Here is a 21,112-nt window from a genome sequence, read left to right on the forward strand (position 1 = left end):
CATGCTGGCCGGCTCCCTTGGCCAATAAAGCGAGATGAGTGCCACAACCCCAGAGTCGTCTGCGACTGGACCTAATGGTCAGGGGTCCCTTTACCTTTACTCACTTCATGAAAGTTTTGCCCACTGTACTAGATAAAACTTGTAAGCTGATCCCAGACCTTGGAATAAGGTGAGGATTTTTTTTTTTAAAGAAGCAAACTTGCTTCAAAGAAGGTAGATAGGGAGGTGCTTTAATCTTCCATTTCCTATGCTTTCTGCCTGCTTTGGTGACAAACTCACTGAACAATTGTCAACATAATGGGACAAGGCCTGTTGAACAGGCACAAAGACTGTACGGTACTTTTTCATCTTCATCCCCCATATTTAGTCCATGGGGTCCTCCAAATGCACAAAGCTTACATGTAGATTAGACTATGCCTGGTCTTTATTGAGAATCCATTCTGATTTATTTATGGAGGAATTATATGAAAATGAACATTCATCCCAATTTGTTTGCATGGTGTCTACACATCTTTCCATTAGTCATTCATTTACCTCATCCTTTCCAATGCATTTGTCTATGAGTTTCCAAACCACAAAATATTCATTTGTTTATAAGTGGGTTTGTTGTGCTAGAGCAACAGAGTACTTTAACAGCACAAACCTAAAGTTCTGATATGTGCTTGGCTCTCTCCTGCAAGATACGGACAGTCTGAAGGCACCCCCATGGTCAGGTCAGGTCACATCTCCCTGTCCCCATCAACAGAAATTCTGGTCATGTTTGGCCATTTCTCAGCTATACCCTACAGTCTTCTCCTCTGGTCTCCCATTGTCTCACCAGAGTTCCCTTACATCTATCTAGGACTGTGCTGTCAAATAATTAATCTCTGTAAGGCAGGCATCCCCAAACTGCGGCCCTCCAGATGTTTTGGCCTACAACTCCCATGATCCCTAGCTAACAGGACCAGTGGTCAGGGGTGATGGGAATTGTAGTCCAAAACACCTGGAGGGCCAAAGTTTGGGGATGCAGTGGTCAGGGGTGATGGGAATTGTAGTCCAAAACACCTGGAGGGCCAAAGTTTGGGGATGCCTGCTGTAAGACCACATGGTACCCTACATTTAATCCTTCCTATCTACTCCCCAATCCTACAGAAGGTACTTGTCCTTACCTTTACATCTATCCATGTTCTTGCTCCCTTATTCTCTCTACTGTTATATCTTAATACTTTCCTGTGATCTTCACTCCTCTAGTTACATTACCCTCAACCACCCAAAGGTGTCCTGCTCCGTCAAAAGACTTTGGCCTTTCTTCCCCATATGCTTGGAACTGCCTCCTAGAACACCTGCATGATGTCATCCTCTCACCAGTTGTTCCTTTGCAGCTGTGGTTTGCATTCAGCACTGTTTAAATCTGGCACCAAATGGAAGTCATGGGTGCAAAGGAACAATCAGGAGCATATTCTAAGCTGTGCACGCCTGATAGGTCCCCCCCCATGCCTGACATCATATGCCAGTTTATGGGTGTGGGAACCTGCCTGTGAATCCACCAATGTGGCTCACAGAAGGTTGGCCACTTTTGGTTCCCACCCTCTGACCAAATGGGTGCTCTCCTGTAACTAAGCTTAAGCACACGTAACCAACATCATATTTCTTCCCTGTTAACATTTCCTTATTTCTGTCCCCTTCCATTTCTTCTTTGTTCAATTTCCAGTTGTAAGCTCCTCAGGAAAGGGATCTCTGCTCTTCTAAAAGCATCATTGAGGCAGTATATAAATGATAATGATAAAATGGCACATAAGGTTTCCCATGGCTTGCCAGAAGTGAGGAAGGAAGCTTTGACACATGTTTTTGCCTTTAAAAGACCAATGACAACAACCACAAAAAGTAATTGGCAGGTAGGCTAATGGATACTGGTTGGATGAGAACTCATCTCAGTGTAGAGATGAGAACTGGATAGCCCCCAAATGACCTAAAACATGAAGAATTGCCGTTCTCTGATGAAAATAGGGATGTCCCATTCTATGATAATAATTTTACTATATATACTCCACACATCTTACTGGGTTGCCCCAGCACTCTGGGAAGCTTCCAACATATATAAAAACATAATAAAACATTTTTTAAAAAAACCCTTCCCTATACAGGATTGCCTTCAGATGGCTCTGGGGTTGGATAACTCCATATCCTCCAACATATCTCCAATGAAAATAGGGACATCCTAGGAAAAGCGGAACATTCTGGGATCAGATCAGAAACTGGGATGTCTCTGGAAAATAGGGACACTTGGAGGGTTTGGGATAACAATGCAGAAAATGAAATGCCTGCTCATTTTCACTACTTTGGGTGGGATGGGGCAGGGACACACATATCAAACTAAGAGTATGAAACGGCAGCAATTTTTTGTTAATGTAGCTGCAGCACATTTACTACTTTTCTTGGCAGATCTGAACCCCTTAAATGCTCTTCTCTTCTCACTGTGTCTCTTAAAATTATGGTGCAAGCACAGAGAGGGGAGGGGAAGCTTTATCTGAAAAGTCTTATTTCCCTTTACAGCTACAACCTTGCCAATGCAATACTGAGAACAGAGGGGAGGAATAATATGGGTTCCATATGGATGACATACCTTTTGGCCTAGCTGACATTTCAACATTTTGAAACAATGCACATATTACAGATGTAGTTAATTTGGTCCTTGCTGCAAACCACTACATATACAGTAAATCATCTTGTAGGTTTCCTCCTCCCACATTCATAGCTGCAGACCAACTGACATAAAATGTAGACCACAAGCCAGTTGTTAGAATGCAAATCCAGTCTCTAGAGAGTTCCTTTAAGTAAATAGAAGGAACAACAGTTTGGAGGGTTGGAGGTTTATAGCCGAAGCGGGTGTAATGCTAATGAAGGCCAAAAATTTCTTATCAAATGTTACTTCAGTGAATAATAGGAGAAACCTCTTTTTTTAATGAACAGTCTGCTTCTTCTAAGGTTTGTATCTCTGAAATTCCCTTCCTTTTCATATGCAATTTCATTCAAAAGGAGCACTTTCAGAAAATTCCAACAATATTTTCAGTCAATAATGCAAATACTCTATTTGATCAATTCTTACTAGAATACAAAAATAATCTGGTAATCTACATTTGTAGTAATCTACATCAGGGGTCAGCAAACTTTTTCAGCAGGGGGCCAATCCACTGTCCCTCAGACCTTGTGGGGGGCCAGACTATATTTTTTTTGGGGGGGATGAACAAATTCCTATGTCCCACAAATAACCCAGAGATGCATTTTCAATAAAAGCACACATTCTACTCATGTCAAAACACGCTGATTCCTGGACCATCTGCGGGCCGGATTTAGAAAGTGATTGGGCTGGATCCGGCCTCTGGGCCTTAGTTTGCCTATCCATGATCTACATTTTGGAAAGCCGACAAGCAGCATTTCAGGGAGGTGCTTTATTTTTACAATTTCTTTATTGATTATGCTCTCTACCAAACTAGTGTACAGGCCAAAAACTTTTAAAAGGTTGCCCAGATTGTGTACAGATGAACATCATATTTCACACAAGTGATGTCAACACAGACTTGGAGACTGATCTAGGAAAAAGAAAGAGCTTTTTCAACATGTGTAATAAAAATGCAATATCTGTGTTGGCTAGAATGCTCTTCCACACTACAACCACTTTCTCTATCGCATTCATATTGATCATATGTTCTCATGGTTAGCAGAAGAGAGACTCAAAGGAGATTTCACCCTAAGAATGTTTTGTGAACAATGACTGCTCTCTCACTCTTTCAGTGCTAAGCTGTCAAAGCACTTGTCCAGCTATCCAGATACAGCACAGCAAAGCTTTAATTCTCTGAGATTAGAAAAGTGCTTAAGCAGTTAAATTGCCCAGGTACTTGGGGTGACCAAAAACAAATTTTAAAAAAATCTGTGGGATTAACTCATCATCCCAGTAATGGAAAGAGTACCGGACTAGAAGTTAAATTCCCCTCTCAGAAGTGAAGATCACCTTCAGTAATTCCCCCCCCCCGTCTAACCTGCCACATCAAGTTGTCTTATGGATAATATATGTGATGGAGAGCCATATATGCCATCTTGAGCTCCTTGGAAGGAAGGCAGGATATAAGTGTAATAAATAGATAAATAAACTTAAAGAGCTCAAGCCATTTCTGGATCAATATGGCAACTGTACCTTCTTTTTTTCTACTCCAAAAAAGCCATCATAGGATCATACTAGTGCAGCACAGAGTCAGCACAGATATACATACAAACTTCCCAGCACTATTACCTTCCTTGGGCAGGAGGTCATTTTCATACTGCGTACTCAAGAAGGTGCATATTAGAGCTAAAACTAGACAGATATTTTATTCCTCTTTTATAAGGTGTTTGCAGTCCCTCCTAGTTGTGTTGTTATCTGGAATTCTAAGGCTCCTCTCTACCTCAAGTCATTGAAGATTGCTTGGTCCAGAAGGCACGCAACTTGAAACCTCCCTCAAAAGTTTGATGAGAAACCACTGATGAATTCTGAGAATCCACTCAATGGTACAGTGTGCCCAGAGCTTTGATGATCTGCTTTTTCAATCTCATCCCAACAGTGTTTTCTTTTAAAATATATTATTTCTATGGTCAGGTTTATATTTATTCAATGAGAACTTTACTGTGCCAGGAAGCTGGACAACAAAATGTCATTTAGCAATTGCTCAATAGGCAGATGTAATGAAGCAACTTATTTATGGTACATAGACTCATGGCACATTATAATAACCAATAATGTATTGGTATTTTGGATTATCACATGCATATGCTAGACTAACAAGTAGCAGCTGACAACCATCTTGAGCACATTAGATCAGACACAGTATAATGCATTTATACTAAGGATTTGCAGGAAGAGTACATATTCATTTGCTTACCATAGGCTATTGTAATCACACTGGTTAGCTCACTAAGAATATATAAATGTTATAATAAATCTTATCTCAGGACTTTACTATCAGTTTGATAAACATTTCAGGTAATTTTAGCAGTGACTTTATAAACTACATATCTTTAAGAACAGAATAGTAAAGATACTAAAAACTTCCTTCCACACTTCCTGTATATAAAGAGCAAGCCTTCCTATTCTTTTATGATACAATACTGCCGTTTCCTGGTACCCTATTTTGTTACTCATAGAAAGGGTCCACAAACATGTATCCCCCCACATGAAAGGGATTGACATCGATGTAGAACAAAGGAGTCACTTCCTCTAAGAGAAGACCCACCACCACCATAAAAAAAACATTTAACTTGTTGCTTAATTTAGTACTACCATTGCAGATAGCATCATGGTGAGTGAGTGGCTCAGGGGAGCTTACAAAAAGAGGAGGGGGGGAGTAGCGTTGGCAGAGTTCCATCAGTAGATCTTTTATTATTGGTAGCCTCAGCCATAAGTTTTTTTTGGGACAGTCACAAAAGCCAAACTGATCTGGCAGGAAAGAGAGATGATGATAATGAATTATATAGATGGAAATAGGCAAGTATGCTGAAGTTCAGGAAACTAGGCCATATTGTGCTACATACTAGGTTTGTTGCAAATGCAAATGTTCCCAATAATTCACAGTCTTCAAAAAGGGAAAAGAAAGCAAGTCAATAGAGCTCAGGAACCTGCTTGTAGGTCAGCATCATCACCCAGAACTGAGGCTAAGTTGAAGTAGGGAACTGGGTCTGAAAAATGACTTCTTGTGACTTTGAGAACTGTAGAGCTCCAAAAAGACATGTTTTAACAGCACTACAAAGGGATGCATGTAGGTAAGGCCTTTCCCTTCAATAGACACTCATGGATAGGAACTCCATGCCTAATCCTTACCAGAGTCAGGACTACTTTTCTTCTGTTCCTCAGTGACACATTCAGTCACAACCAAAGTGTTGATTTCAACTCAAGACGTTTATTGCTGGTTTGGCCTTCCTTATATTGAACAACAGTATAGGCCATGGGCAAAGGACTGTGGTAAGGAAGGGCAGTATGGAAAGCTGAATGAAAATATAAAAACACTAGGAAAGTGTTCTTGTGTCACACATTTATTACAGCAGAAAGGAAGAAACATGCCACTATTCCTCTGTGCTAATAAAATCCCACATATATATATTTAAAAAACCTTAAATTTAGGTGTTTAATTTTCACATTTCTCTTATTTGTTATTAATATATATTGCATTTATATACTGCCCTCTATCTGAGGAACAGGGCAGTTTACAGTATAACTTGGGATTTTGTACACTGGGTATGAAAAGGGGGAGAAACTATCCCAGCTCCATGTCTGAATTTCATGCATGTTCAAATTCAGTGCACTTTGTGTAGGCTTTCATATATTTGAAATGTACAGTATATTTGAAATATACATTTGAATACTAGAATTTTTAATGAGGTATCACATAAAAATGTGTGTGCATTCTCTGTATTTTTTATCATGTTTTCCTAAATACATTACAGGTGGGCTTCATAGAACATTAGCTGCAAATATTACTAGATCCTGCCTTCACATGCAGGGGAAGTCCCTAACGCACAGAGGGTTTGAGACTCATTGGCTACCAGGGCCATCTTAAGCATATCCGGCGCCGTGGTGCAAAGATCCCTCCGGTGCCCTATACCGCCCGTTTCCCAGAGTTGTTGACTTTTTTTAAAGGGGGGGAACCTCAAAGTTGTTGACCTTTTTTAGGAAAGGTTCCCCGGAGTTGTTGACCATTTTTTAGGGAGCTGACACCATGCTTACACTTACACATTATCTCTGCTTGGGAAAAGAAAACAGGAAACAAACTTTTTTTAGTTGCTCGTTTGTTAACATTGCACTTATTATTAAATATACAACGCCACCACATTTGTTCTGGGTATAAGTTGTTGTGTGCACGCACACTTTTTCAGACATCTGAAGAAGTGTGCATGCACAGAAAAGCTTTATTTTTTTTAATTGTACTGTTTCCCCATATTCTTTTCCCCCCAAGTTGCTTTACAATGGGATGTTGTGCATATGATCTTGCTGCAAACTTGCCATACAACTTGCAAATACAGTGGTGCCTCGACTTACGAATTTAATCCGTTCCGAAGGCACCTTCATAGGTTGAAAAATTCGTAAGTCAAAAAGCGCCATTGGAAACGCGATTTCCCATAGGAATGCATTGGAAATGGAAAAATTCGTAAGTCAAAAAAACCCTATCTAAAACCACCGCGGTTTCCGTTCGGATGTCGAGAAATTCGTAAGCGTGCGGCCATTTGCCCCATTCGTAAGTTGAAAAATTCGGTTGTCGAGTCGTTCGTAAGTCGAGGTACCACTGTACCAGTAAGCCTAGCTTTGCCAGTCAGCCCAAAAACTGCTCATGTCCGATTTCTTTCTCTCTTTCTCTCTCTCTCTCTCTCTCTCTCTCTCTCTCTCTCACACACACACACACACACACACACACTCTCTTTTAATATCAATCTATAGGGCTGATCCATTTTTATCTTCTCATTTTAACCCCTCACCCCTCCTGGGAAGAAGAAAAAGAAGAAAGGGGAGCAGGTGGAGAAGGTTATATTTATGCAGATCTTCAGACACATTTTCTCTCTTGCTCCACCCACTTTTTGCAACTGACCACACCCTCTTTTACTTCTGGCTCCCAAAAGCCTAAATTGTCCACATTTAGGCTGAAATAAGGTTCCCTACTGCTATTGTGGAGATTTGCCTGGCACTTACCTGTTATCTTTCACATAGATATTGAAATTATTTTTATTCAAAAAGGCTTTTAATATCTCATTCTGCTACTGTGTTCAGTGATTTTTCATGCCTAGTTTGTAACCTGCTCTAGCAGAAGGATGGCATATACAGTAGATACAAAAATCAATAATGAGTGCATCATATAATTTCTGGCAACACTCCACCCCACGAATAGTTACAGAGTCAGCCTCATATTCTTTAATTTCAAATCTACTATTTTTAGGGGTTTGTTGTTGTTTTTCCTTAAGCATGGGAATACATTGATACTTTCCCCCTTGATGGGGAAATGTTAACTTAAATGGAATGTTTGTTTATACTTTTAGATTGCTTGTTTATTTTAGTAATGGTAAGATAGGCTCTGTGCCCTTGTAAGGACCTGTTTTAAAACGATCTGGATTTTTTAAATACAGCTCCCTCCCCTCCCCCGATTCTATTACTGGATATTATCCCTTGGGAGTTATACTAACTGACTAGTAATAAACCTGCCTCCTAGACAGCACAGTCTGATTCATTCAAATAAGTACTGTAATATAAAATGACGGTGAACAGTTGCAATTAATTCTGAATTAACAAAATTTCACTAATTTTGTAGAATCATGTACAGGTTTCCAGTGAGAAGATTGTTGTTGCTTTGCTTCTGCCTTGTAACTGTGGGCTAATCTGTCATTTGGCTTACTGTTACATCCTAACCTGGGCTCATGGTTTATCTCTTCCAACAAACCACAAGCAATGCATCATAGAACAAGTATTGACTGCATCTTATGGTTTGTCTGGAGCAAGATAAACCGTGAGCCCAGGTTTGGCTGCAATGCTAAGCCAAATCACAGCAAAGCTCAAAGCAGCGTGGCAGCAGCAAAACTAGGAGGAGAACAGCAGCTGCAATGTTCTCACTGGGAGCCCACATGTTTGCTCATTCAAGCTAAGAGATGGTTTGCTAGTTTCATGTTAAGTGTGAATTGGGCATTAGTGGCTCAACAGGCTACATGTTTCTTGAACCATCTGCACAGGCAGCACCTCTGTCTTACTTAAATTTAACATCAGCTTGTTTCCCTCATCCATCCCCAAACTGCACTAGTTTGAATTTCCACAGGCTCTGAGATTATTTTTTATAAAGTGGAGATCAGAGCTGGAAACTCAGAAGCATACCAACAACACTACAGCTTAAACTTCCAGATGACTTTCCCAGCATTATCGTGGTAGGTGTTTAAGATCAAGAGGTACAATATAGATTCTGTGGAACCCCTTTGGCCAAAGGCCAGGAAATGGAGCTAAGTCCTGCAGTATCACTTTATGGAAACAACCAAAACAATGCCTCCTAAGCCCAGCCCAAGAGATCCAGAAAGATACCATGGTTGATGGTACTGAAACCAATGAGAGGTCCAGAAAAACTAGCAGGGTAGCATTCCCCACATAATCTTGCTCAAGTCATCTGTCAAGGCAACCAAAACTGTTTCCATCCCACAACCAAGCCTAAAACCAGATTAGAATTGATGCTTCATTTAAGTCTACCTTGAGAAGACAGGCTACCCAGTAAGACAGAAAGCATGCATACTTACTTACATACTACATACTTAAACCAAATCCCATGTTATAGATTTCTCTTGCATTTAAAATCCAGGGCACATAAAAGCAGCATTAGTTTTTAAAATAAGCATTTTTAGAATAGTACACTCTGCCACAGCATCTTCTTATTTCACGCTTCTATTTTAGAAAGACTTTCTACACATTGCCACCTTGTGGATATATCACCTAACTGTATTACTGTATTGTTCTCCAGTCTTCACATCACATTGCTTTTCATGTTTTATACAGCTTGCTGCATATATTGGATTCATTACTGGATCAGTTAGTTAAGTGAGATACTTAAACTAATATTTTAAAAATACAATAAAGTTCTCAGTTGTTTGTCATAAATATGGTATGCCATTGAATGGCTTTATTGTTTAGAAATATTGATTGCAATGTTTTTGAATTGTTTTACATGTACTGCCAGCCACTTTAGGCTTCCTGTAGGAAGAAAAAGAAGGTCATAAATATGAAATTCAGTCAATATCTATCTTAGTAATGCAACAAAAACACAGAACTTACTTTGTGCATTCATGCACCTTCCCCAATTGCTAGAATGAAATGATTCTTTGCAGCAATTCAGTTCTGAAAAAGAAAATAAAGCCTTGTTTAGCTCAACAAGAAAATCAGAAGCAGCAACCTAAGACATGTGGTTTTACAGAGGCACAGTCATATAGCCATAGAAAGATGAGAAACTATTCATTACAGTTTACAACACTATCAAACACAGAGCTACTGTTAACAAGATGCATCTCCTATGTTGTGATGTCTCCTTGATCTAGGCATAACACATGCCTGAAATCTGGAAAAACACAATAAGTAATTGGAAAGATAGACTGTAATCACTTCTCCATTCTAATGAGCAGGCCCCACTAAGCCCTGGGAATTCAACATGGTGCAATCCTTACACAATTATTTATATAAATAGTTAAGAGTGTGAATACCCATAGGACACATCAGGATATCTGTATGAATGTTACATCATGCTGCAGTACAAAGGTGTTTATCTCCAAGATAAAAAAACAACAACCAGAGAGAGAGAGAAACTGTTCATAGATGTTTGAACCTAAGCAAAAAACCAAAAAGTGTTTTATATGTCTTCTCCAGAATAAAACGCTGGTTGATATCCTAAATGTGAAAGTACTGAAACTTAGGCCTGTAATATAAAATGAAGGATATGGCAGACAAGCAGTGTGGGCCCCTGGATTGGTTGTAGGTAAGAAAACAGGCAGGTGCAGGGTGGGCTGCGGGCAGACTGAGGTTGGTGGGACGATCCCCATGCAGCAGCAATAATATCCCACCTTGTTCTTCTTTTGGTATCTGTACACATGGAAAAGCACTATCTGTTTGTAATGTTCAGTCTTGTAACACTGCATGTGAGCTATCTGGGGTAGCTAAATACTTAGCCACCTCACAGCCATCTTCTAGTTGCTATAGTTAGGTAAGATTTGTTCTCCTTGCACCCCCCAAACAGATTGCCTCTCAGGACACCAAGATCCTTCAGATTCATAGTGAAGCAATACTTTCCCCTCTTGAATGGCAACATTTGAAAACGCGTCAAGCGAACTGATATTACCCTTCATTTACTTTCCAATTCTTAACAGCTTCCATTCGCTTCAGAATATCACTTGATATCTTCCAAGTACAAGCTGTCAGTTCCCCTGAAACTCTTACCCCTGAGCACCAAGACCTTGCCACATTTTCTTTCCAACACTTTCATGCACATGACAGAAAGGTGCAAATTTAAATTTCCCAGTTATACGGAGTGCTAAACCAAGTGATTTCAATGATTAATATTCATTAAATGATGCATGGAAAAGGAAGCTGCTTAAGGAAGCAGGGCAAAAAGCTGAGTCAGGTCATTGCTCCATCTCACTGAGTATTGTCCAATGCAGCCAACGTGGTGCCCTCCAGGTGTTGTTGGGACTACAACTCCCATCAGTCCCAGTCAACATAGCCAATGGTGAGAGACAATGGAAGCCATAGTCCATCAACTATTGCTGACCCTGCGCCACATATATATTTGTGTGGCTGGAACATGTCCTTGAGCTATAGTATGTTTCTTCCTTGACTTAGTGGATGGTAGAGAGGGGTGTGAAAGTCTGTGCAGAAGCTGGCCTAGTGTACAAAGATAAAATTCGCACCCCCTTGCTCTGCTTGCTTTTGCCTCTGGTGTGTGCCCCTCAGAATATTGCTCAGCAAGGAATGGAGTCCCCAGACTGAAAAAGGATTCTCAGCCCTGATTTAGGTAGAGGTTCATTCTCTGAAGAGAAACTCCCTTAAGATATTAGCTCACCTCAGTTCTCCAACCTTAGAAGCACACACTACTGTGCGTTCCATTACAACAAATGAAAGTGTATTATAAGCCAGGCACAAAAACTCTGCAATATAAGGGAGATCACTAACTACTGGACTATACCAGGTTCCTAGACTGATACATGGTAACCTTCTGGCTTGTCAACCTAGCTTGTGTGTGCAGAAGTAGGATAGCACTAGGGGCTCTGTTTTTGTATGCTTGTGTGTGTATGCGTGCACACATAGCTAGCACCAATTGAAGAGGGAAGATAAAGGCTTTCTAACTTAGGCTTTTATTCACAAATCTCTTAGTTCTTTCATTTTGGTAGGGGCAGGCAGTGTGGTACCCTCCGGATGTTTTGGATTCCAACACCCACCAGCTCCAGTCAGCATGGTCAGAAATCAGGGATGGTGGGAGTTGTAGCTCAAGAAGATCTGCATGGAATCATGTTGACTATTTTTGCCTCAATGAGTTGGCAGTTGGATGCCTCTCTCCCTTCTTGTCTTCAGAGGTTTCCTCTGCCAATCTCTGGTCAAATCAATTCTGCCCAGCAGCAACTCCTCTTCCTCAACTCAATTCGGGACATCAAGCAGGCCACATTTTTCTTCTGTGTTCAAGGAATATGACATCTTACAAGGTTGAAGGTATGACATATTATGTCAGTTGTTTTGCTTTGACAAATCATGAGGAGGTGCAAAAAGCAATGAAAGGCACTGAAGCATCGCTTCCAGACCACTGGAAATTCTACCCACTTGCCACCCCTGCCACCTGTGCTGCCTTGCTTTGGTTGCTGATAGTTCTCCAGGCATAGCATACTTATAGACTTGGAAGGTTAATTTGCCAGTGGTACCATCAGGGCAGGACTTTGGAGAAGGTGTCCAGAGCCTCACTCAGCAGAATGAGGTTTCCCCAAACTCAACAGGGCTGGCTTACCACAATTTGAAATGAATGAAGCAATATGGCCATCTAAAGAAGAGAGGCCCTATTAAACTACCAAGTTCGGCACCTGAAGTTTAGAAAGGGGGAGTGAATTAGATAAAAAGTTAATAATCTTAGGATGTTGGATCGATCTAATCAGTCCTGTTCATGATTCACCTCTGTGGAAAACCACAAAAAATGGAGATACCACCAAAAACCAATGCAAAGAGAATGGGGAAGTTCCATAGAAAATTGATTCACACATACAAAATTTAGAAGCCACAGTGAGTCTTGTGCTACACAGACTTACTCTTGAAGAGAAAAAGGGGGGATGCTTTCTGCAAGTATTGCATAGAACTATCACAGTAATCACAAACAATTGTCTTATGTTCCACTGTATTCTCTCGCATCATTATTATTTGCCCCAACCTATGAGCTAGTTCTTTCATTATAGGAGCCACATGGCTGCCACTCCCTTCTTACTCCACCCCACACTCCCCATAGCAACATAAGAATGTAGGGAACAACATGGGAGGGAAGGACATGATTGTATGGAAAAAATGATGCTGGCATCAGAGTGTGGAGGATTACCATGGCTCTTGCAGTGAGATCCTTCCATGTGGTTTCTATGTGGTATGGGGCCCTCAAAGAGCAGTAACCACTAAGCTCTTGTAACATAAGAACAAAAGGGTGGAACATAAGAGCAAAAAATCCGAAGCATGGGGGGGGGAAATCCCACCAGATGATGTGAAGATGTTCTGGATCTTCCATTGCTCTGGACACATGCAATGTATATGTTTTTCCCACCCCAACAATAGCCAAAGTCCATAAATTCTTTAGAGTAACAAGCTTTCATGTTATCAGTCCACATAGACAGGATACAGTATTCACTTTCACACTCAGGGGCTGGGGTGCCTATTAGAGGGAATGATAGAACTGCAGAGACATTCCAGACCAGTCTGTACAGGTAAGTAAAGGACTCAGAACTCTGCTAATGTCACATCAAAGACACCAGGGACATAGCTACACTAGTAAAGAAATAGTGTTTTAAATGCATTATAATACTGGGACACCAGATGGTGCTGTGGAGTTCCATATTTCACCAATGTGCTTCCCCATTATGAGGTTTACAATGCGTTTCCTGGAAATATTTTTTTGATGTGTTTAGATCCAGCCCAGTACTGCTATATTGTTACTCCAGTGCTGACAGTCAAATAATGGCCTGTGCAAATATAAAGACGGTGCTACTGGGCTGGTTTAGGCAGCAATCCTAAACATGCATTATGAAATCAGTTCCATGGAATTTAGTAGGACTTCATTCCAAACAAACTTGTTTAAGACTGGATTTTCAGAACTCAATAATCATCCACTTAAATGCCCAGTAGACACACAGAGCAGCAGCAACATGGAAACATTTCATTGTAGAAAACAATATGTGAGGTTATTTTTAGTGCCGTTTAAGTCTCTGCAATAAATGCACTTTAAAGCTCTTACCAACATTATGTCCCCTAATCTTTTTCAGGGCCAAGGATACCACTTTTCATTATCAATGAGCCTGACAAGCATTCATCTGAACAACTCTCACTTGAGCCCTCTGGTGCTCAATTGATTTCACAGTGAGTTAAGAGCTTGCAGCACCTGACATTCCATAACAAGATCTATAGAATTCGCTCAAGGCCACAGGCAGAACTGTCGAAGTTCTCCATCATGCTGTCTAAAGATGTCTTCAAAGTTTTCATAGGCAAGTGATCATATCCATAGGAATACAGTCATAAATATTTTATTGGTTACTATTAAACCATGGACAGCAGAGCAAGCAGAACAAGTACCGTATGTTGACATAACATGGTGGCCTTTTGTAATTTTAAGTAAGCCTATGCAAAGCTATCCAAACTGCTTCCAGATCAGAATACTAGTTGATGTAGTTTCTTGTGCTGAACTTAACTGAACAAAAGCTGTATATCTCACAGTCAAATTAAGTAGGACATCAGCATGCATTAATACAATTCCAATGTCTCTTTGCTCTCTCAGTCTTTTTGCTAATTGTAGCCACTGGGCATTCAAAGTTGGATCAGATTGTGTCAGGAGGGTGGAAGGCCCTTAATGGCTACTTTCAGCCAAAGGGAGAGAAAGAGACAGATGCCTTCACACATCTAACACCATGTCAAGTTTGGCTCTCAGCTATATTGTTTTGCTCACAAATATCTTATCAGAACGTTCTTGTGGTATTTCAGCCCCGAGGAACTTGACTTTCTGAAGTATCAAGGAGTCAGGGGTTATTAAAGTGAACACCAGGTTAACTGCCTGATATAATAACATGAAAAGGCCCTGCTCTGTTTCCTTTTCTCCAGAGACAGTTCTATAAATCAAAAGAGGCAATCTGTTTCAAAGTTAGCCTTTACTCTGCACTTCTATTCCCAGTCCAACCATTGCTCCAAGGCCCAGATCCCAGAAGCAAGTGATCATGCACTGAGGCACACAGTCACATGGGAAAATGTTAAGTGGGACTCAGCCGCATACACAGGGGAATCCATAGCAATTTCTGGTTTTGGTCTAGAAGTTATGGTTCCTGAATATATGCTCGCATGGAGAAGATAAAGCACTGCCTGCTTATGTGAATCAACTCTATTGTATATTTAAAGCACTGTCCAAAATCACTCTTGCTTTTTCCTTCAGGATAACCTTTGTGTGCCCATAGCTGCATGCAAAATGTCCCAAGTTAAAACTGTGGCCGCTCCAATTAAAAGTATCATAGGAGGGCTGAGAAAGATTTATTCCCAAGACTTTGGAGAGCTATTGCCAAAGCAGACAGTACTAGATGGACAAATGGTCTGGCATCTGCATAAGATGACATTTATGCACCGCTACACATTAATCCAAGCACCATTCCAGAGTGTGTTTCCTGCGTTTTAAAATGCTAAAGGAAAAAGGCTGAGACTCTTTAGAAAGGTTCTTCAAAACAGGGGGAAACAGCCATTGCCAGTTCCTTCTCAGCAAGCATCAGTGCATCTTGAAATTATTCTGCATCTGGCAGAGACTAATGTAATTAAGTATTCCTACCATCCCCTGTAGCCCAACATAACATGATTACACACAACAGACTTTGGGGTTTCCCAACAAACATCATGCCCAGGCAGGACCAGTGCAAGACATTCCACCATCTCAAGATGGAATGGTGTTCCCACCACCTTCTCCTCATTTTCCCTGCTGTCACCTCTTCCACCTTCCTTCACTTCCCCCAGTGCTGCTGCCACTCCCCCATGCTGCCAACAAAGTGGCAGCAGTGCAGACATTCCATGTCTTCCACAGAGAGAAGCATTGTGGGCAAGGTTGCCTAGAGGGCACATATGCCGCTGATGCTTAACCAAAATGGTGGCAAATTTTCTATCTAAAGTTACATGAAACCTTTAAAAGTATCTGGACTATTCCATGTTACTTAATAACATAAAGGTAATTCACAGTTTCTTTACTGTGAAGTAGAAAAGATAACCCAAAGACACACTGAGACTTTTAAAAGGTGGCGCTGTGGTCTAAACCACTGAGCCTAGCGCTTGCCGATCAGAAGGTCAGCGGTTCATTTCCCAGCGACGGGGTGAGCTCCTGTTGTTTGGTCCCAGCTCCACCTGCCAACCTAGCAGTCCAAAAGCAGGTCAAAGTGCAGGTAGATAAATAGGTATCGCTCCGGCGGGAAGGTAAATGGCGTTTCCGTGCACTGCTCTGGTTTGCCAGAAGCGGCTTAGTCATACTAGCCACATGACCCAGAAGCTGTACACCGGCTCCCTCGGCCAGTAAAGCGAGATGAGCGCCGCAACCCCAGAGTCGTCCACGACTGGACCTAACAGTAGGGGTCCCTTTACCTTTACCTAGCTACACTTATGGCCAGCATTAAAAAATTATTTTATAAAAGCAACTGTAGCTATGATCAGATCTCTCAGCAAGACTACGAGTATGATCAGTAGGAAAAATTGGAGGACAGAGTGATATATGCTCCCCTCAACACTGAACCTGCCCTGATTTAGACCATTTATTCATGGCTGAGATCAGACACCATCACTTTGCAGATGGGAAGTCTGGAATTTTACTTGTTGATTTTAGTTACAGGTAGGTAGCCATGTTGGTCTGATGCAGTCAAAACAAAATAAAAAAATCCTTCCAGTAGCACCTTAGAGACCAACTAAGTTTTTCATAGGTATGAGCTTTCATGTGCATGCACACGAAAGCTCATGCCTATGACAAACTTAGTTGGTCTCTAAGGTGCTACTGGAAGGATTATTTTTGTTGTTGATTTTACTAGTTCTAACTTGTGACTTAGTTACAGGGGACAGAAGCCCACTGGAGTAAGAAAGCCAGTATGTATAAAGTATCCCTATTCCAAAAAGGATAGAGTTGTTACTTTTTTAAAAACAACAACAACACCACCAAACAAGCCAGTTCTGTGTAGAAATGCAGTAGGGAATTGTATTTTGTAGTGAGGTTCAACAGATGATCAGCAATGCCAGGCACAAAGAAGGGTTGCTTTCTAATAGGTCAGTTGAAAGGGAAATGGATTAATGGCTCCATCCAACTGAGTGTGATTCATTTCAAGGAACAAAAGCAGTGCCAGTAACCAGTAGCTCTTTTCAAGTAGAAAAAAACAATATCTAGGCCCCATTCAGGAAGATATGTCTGGCTGCCAAGAAATCATCAGTGTTTTAGGTCCTATCACTTTGCAACCTTATCAAAGTATTCTGTTTCCTTTTCCATCACATTTGTTTGCCAGCTGAAACCCAGAACAAACTCCACATAAAACAACCTCTGCAAAACACATGAATTAAACCATAAAATGCAGGCTTATTAGAAACCTCTAATGTGTAATCTTTTTGACAATTACATCTTAAGCAACAAAAGTTAATAGTTTCAGAAAACGTCACTTAGATAAGGAAATCTGATTTAAACACAGAGACCTGTAAATAAATATTATACAGTTGCTCAGATATTATAAACATCAGTTATTGAAACTTTGAAATAGAAGTACAAATAGCACATAATAGTTATCACAAACAACTTATCCAGTTATCAGAAGAGGACAAAATGTCACTATGCCAGGGGTCAGCAAACTTTTTCAGCAGGGGGCCGGTCCCACTGTCCCTCAGACCTTGAGGGGGGCCGGACTATATTTTGAAACAAAAATATGAATGAATTCCTCTGCCCCACAAATAACCCAGAGATGCATTTTAAATAAAAGGACACATTCTACTCATGTAAAAAACACCAGGCAGGCCCCACAAATAACCCAGAGATGCATTTTAAATAAAAGGACACATTCTACTCATGTAAAAACATGCTGATTCCCAGATGTCCGTGGGCCTGATTTAGAAGACGACTGGGCCGCATCCGGCTCCCGAGCCTTAGTTTGGGGACCCCTGCACTATGCTATTTAAATAAACTCAAACACAATGCTGTAAATGACACAAAATGACTGTAAATATTATTATGGTACTAAGTTGCAGTAGAATGTTGCAGAGTAATTTTTTTTGGGGGGGGGTAAATCTACACAGTATGCAATACTGAGCACATAGAACTGTTTCAACCTACAGTAACCTGACTGGACAAAAAAAACTGGTTAAACTACAGAGTCTAGGGCAGGCATCCCCAGACTTCGGCCCTCCAGATGTTTTGGACTACAATTCCCATCTTCCCCAACCACTGGTCCTGTTAGCTAGGGATCATGGGAGTTGTAGGCCAAAACATCTGGAGGGCTGCAGTTTGGGGATGCCTGGTCTAGGGCTTGCTGATCAGAAGGTCGGCGGTTCGAATCCCTGCAACGGGGTGAGCTCCCATTGCTTGGTCCCAGGTCCTGCCCACCTAGCAGTTCGAAAGCACATCAAAGTGCAAGTAGATAAATAGGGAAGGTAAACGGCGGGAAGGTAAACGGCGTTTCCGTGTGCTGCTCTGGTTTGCCAGAAGCAGCTTTGTCATGCTGGCCACATGACCCGGAAGCTGTCTGCGGACAAACGCCAGCTCCCTCGGCCTATAGAGCGAGATGAGCGCCGCAACCCCAGAGTCGGACACGACTGGACCTGATGGTCAGGGGCCCCTTTACCTTTACCTACACAGTATGCAATACTGAGCACATAGAACTGTTTCAACCTACAGTCACCTGCCTGGACCAAAAAAAACTGTCAAACACCTTAGTGGTAAAGTTTATTTTAGTGTGCTTACAAAATTGAAGAGCAGTGTAAAAATGTCTCAAATACTCTAACTGCAAACTGAACTTCATCTCTGCTTATCTAGGTTCTGCAGTTTCTGCTCTCTGCTACAAAAGTCAGACCACACTCATTTCTTCTTCAACCCAAATCCTCTAGGAGACAACAGCTGCCAGCTAGACTGCAGAGCAATGAAGCACAAGGTGACAATCTAACAACAGGAGATGTCTCCTGGTTAGCAGCCGTATCTGTACCTGGGATTACAAGCACTGGTAAGCATTATTTGAAGTATGCATAGCTGGTGGCTCTGCACTTAGGAACTCAATGGAGATCAAGGCAGCCCTGATCATGTGTCGTGAAAGGACAGGAGGGTATTAGAAATTTAAGGATTTCATTTGATAAGGGTTTGCCATTCTGTGGCTGCATACACACCATACAAAGCACCCACCCACACCAAGTCATGGGAATTGTAGGTGCTGGGAACTGTAGCTCTGTGAGAGGTAAATTACAGTTCCCAAGAGCCTTTTTGGAGGGGGGTGCAGATGTGTTTTAAATGTATGATGTTTATACAGCCATGTGCTCAATGTTGCAATGGTATGTACACATCCCTATGAGAAAGATCCACTGACTAAAGCACAATGCCTGGTCTTCTTTTCAACAACCTTACTATTCACCCAGGTCTTTTAAAATTTAAGTTTTGCAATTTCTCTGTTTGGCCTGCAAAGTTACCAGATGTGGCACTGTTCCGTCCTCCAGACTCCAGTGCCTTACAGTCCCAGATAACATAACTGATCTCTCTGTTGTTGTTGTTTAATCATTTAGTCGTGTCCAGTCTCTTCGTGACCCCATGGACTATAGCACACCAGGCACTCCTGTCTTCCACTGCCTCCCGCAGCTTGGTCAAACTCATGTTCATAGCTTCGAGAACATCTGTCTGTTAGCCACACTTTATCTAGCTAAATACTGTATATTGTAATTTTAGAGAGCCAAGTTCTGCCTGATTTTTGAATTTTAGTACTGTACTGTATACTCAATCCTTGATGTGATGGGTCTCTGAACATTTACCTTGCTCCCATAGATATTGTATAACATTCGTAACCTAAACTGAAATCTAAATTTGAAGCAAATAGCAAGCAAGACAATAATAATAATTAGCCATGCAATTTCTTATTTGCCTAGGACAAATCAGAACTGTGCCAAGGCAAGGATTCAAGATTCAGCTGCATTTGCTGTTGCTCTTTTTGCTCAGCTTGTTTCCTTTATTACTGCTACAACCAACAAAATGTAGTACACCTCCAGAACCAACAACTTTGTATAAACTCTCTTCTAGTTCATGCTTTAAATGGAAAATGCCCTAAAGCCCAGAGTAAGAAAGGGAGAATCAGTCCAGAGAACTGCTTCTTCAAGACCTTTTGCTACAATGCACAAGCTCCATTTAAATGCAGGCACACTTAACATAAATAGGTTAAGATGCATTTTGGAGGCTCTGAAACTGTTGCATAACATAGGACAGCTTTTGCCAGCAGGGTACCCTCTAAATGTTTTGAACTACAACTCCCATCATCCCCAATCAGCATGTGCTGGTGTAGGACATTAGAAAATCAAAAGCTATTACAGTAGAAGGCACTATGACACCAGTTTGGATCAAAGGACTCTAAGCTACAGCAAGCATGCAATTAGATGCAGGGCAGCCCCTATGATTTCCACACGGAAAGGATAGTATTACATGGGATGCACAAGAAAATAATGGCATTTGCTTCTATACTCAGTTTTGCACAGTGTTTCTAAATCCTAGAGAGTCCATTACATTCTGCAAAGATGGATACAAAAAACTAAATCCACTGCTTACCTTGCATTATTCAGCATAAGAGGCATTTAAAGAGCTATTCCCTACAGTGAAGTTTTTGAAGTGCCTTGGCATGTGAACCACAAAGTCAGGCAATGAGCAAACGAGAGTACAAGTATAAGGATGAATACAGTGCTTTTAAGCTTTCTTTAAAATACAGCAAGCCACCCAGAGAAGCATCTTTTATAAGCCTGCTCATGGGGTAGAGATTCACGTTTTCACCTTTCCTAACTTTGCCTAGAGTTAGCATAGAACAGCCTCCCCCAACCTCATGCCTTCCAGAGGTCCCCATCAGCTCCAGCCAGCACAATCATCCCAATCAGGTTTTGTCTATTGGTGGAGTGACAAACAGGTTTTGTGTATCAGTTTAAAGGGTATGGAGAATGAGCAGCCCACACTACACAATCAATGTACAGAAGTTGTTTCTGATAATTTATGATCTACATGTGACCTGGTGCACACCAACACATTTACTCAGAAGTAAGTCCCATTGAATTCAATAGGGATCACTCCTAGCCCAGCTAAATGGTGTTTATCTGGGAGTACTGCAGCCTGAGTCTGGATCCAATCCATTGCTTTTCATTATCTCAAAG

General features: G+C 41.2%; 1 protein-coding gene across 2 annotated transcripts in view; it reads right to left on the reverse strand.

Annotated features, from left to right (window-relative positions):
- Positions 1 to 21,112, reverse strand: part of MAPRE2 (microtubule associated protein RP/EB family member 2) — a 93,006-nt gene that overhangs the window by 59,933 nt on the left and 11,961 nt on the right. For both annotated transcript variants that reach the window (XM_035124853.2, XM_035124854.2), the window contains exon 2: positions 9,797 to 9,859. The gene's annotated coding sequence lies outside the window, so the exon portion shown is untranslated. The remainder of the gene's footprint in view (positions 1 to 9,796; positions 9,860 to 21,112) is intronic.

The sequence above is a fragment of the Zootoca vivipara genome, chromosome 8, assembly GCF_963506605.1.
Source record: "Zootoca vivipara chromosome 8, rZooViv1.1, whole genome shotgun sequence".
Taxonomy (NCBI): Eukaryota; Metazoa; Chordata; class Lepidosauria; order Squamata; family Lacertidae; genus Zootoca; species Zootoca vivipara.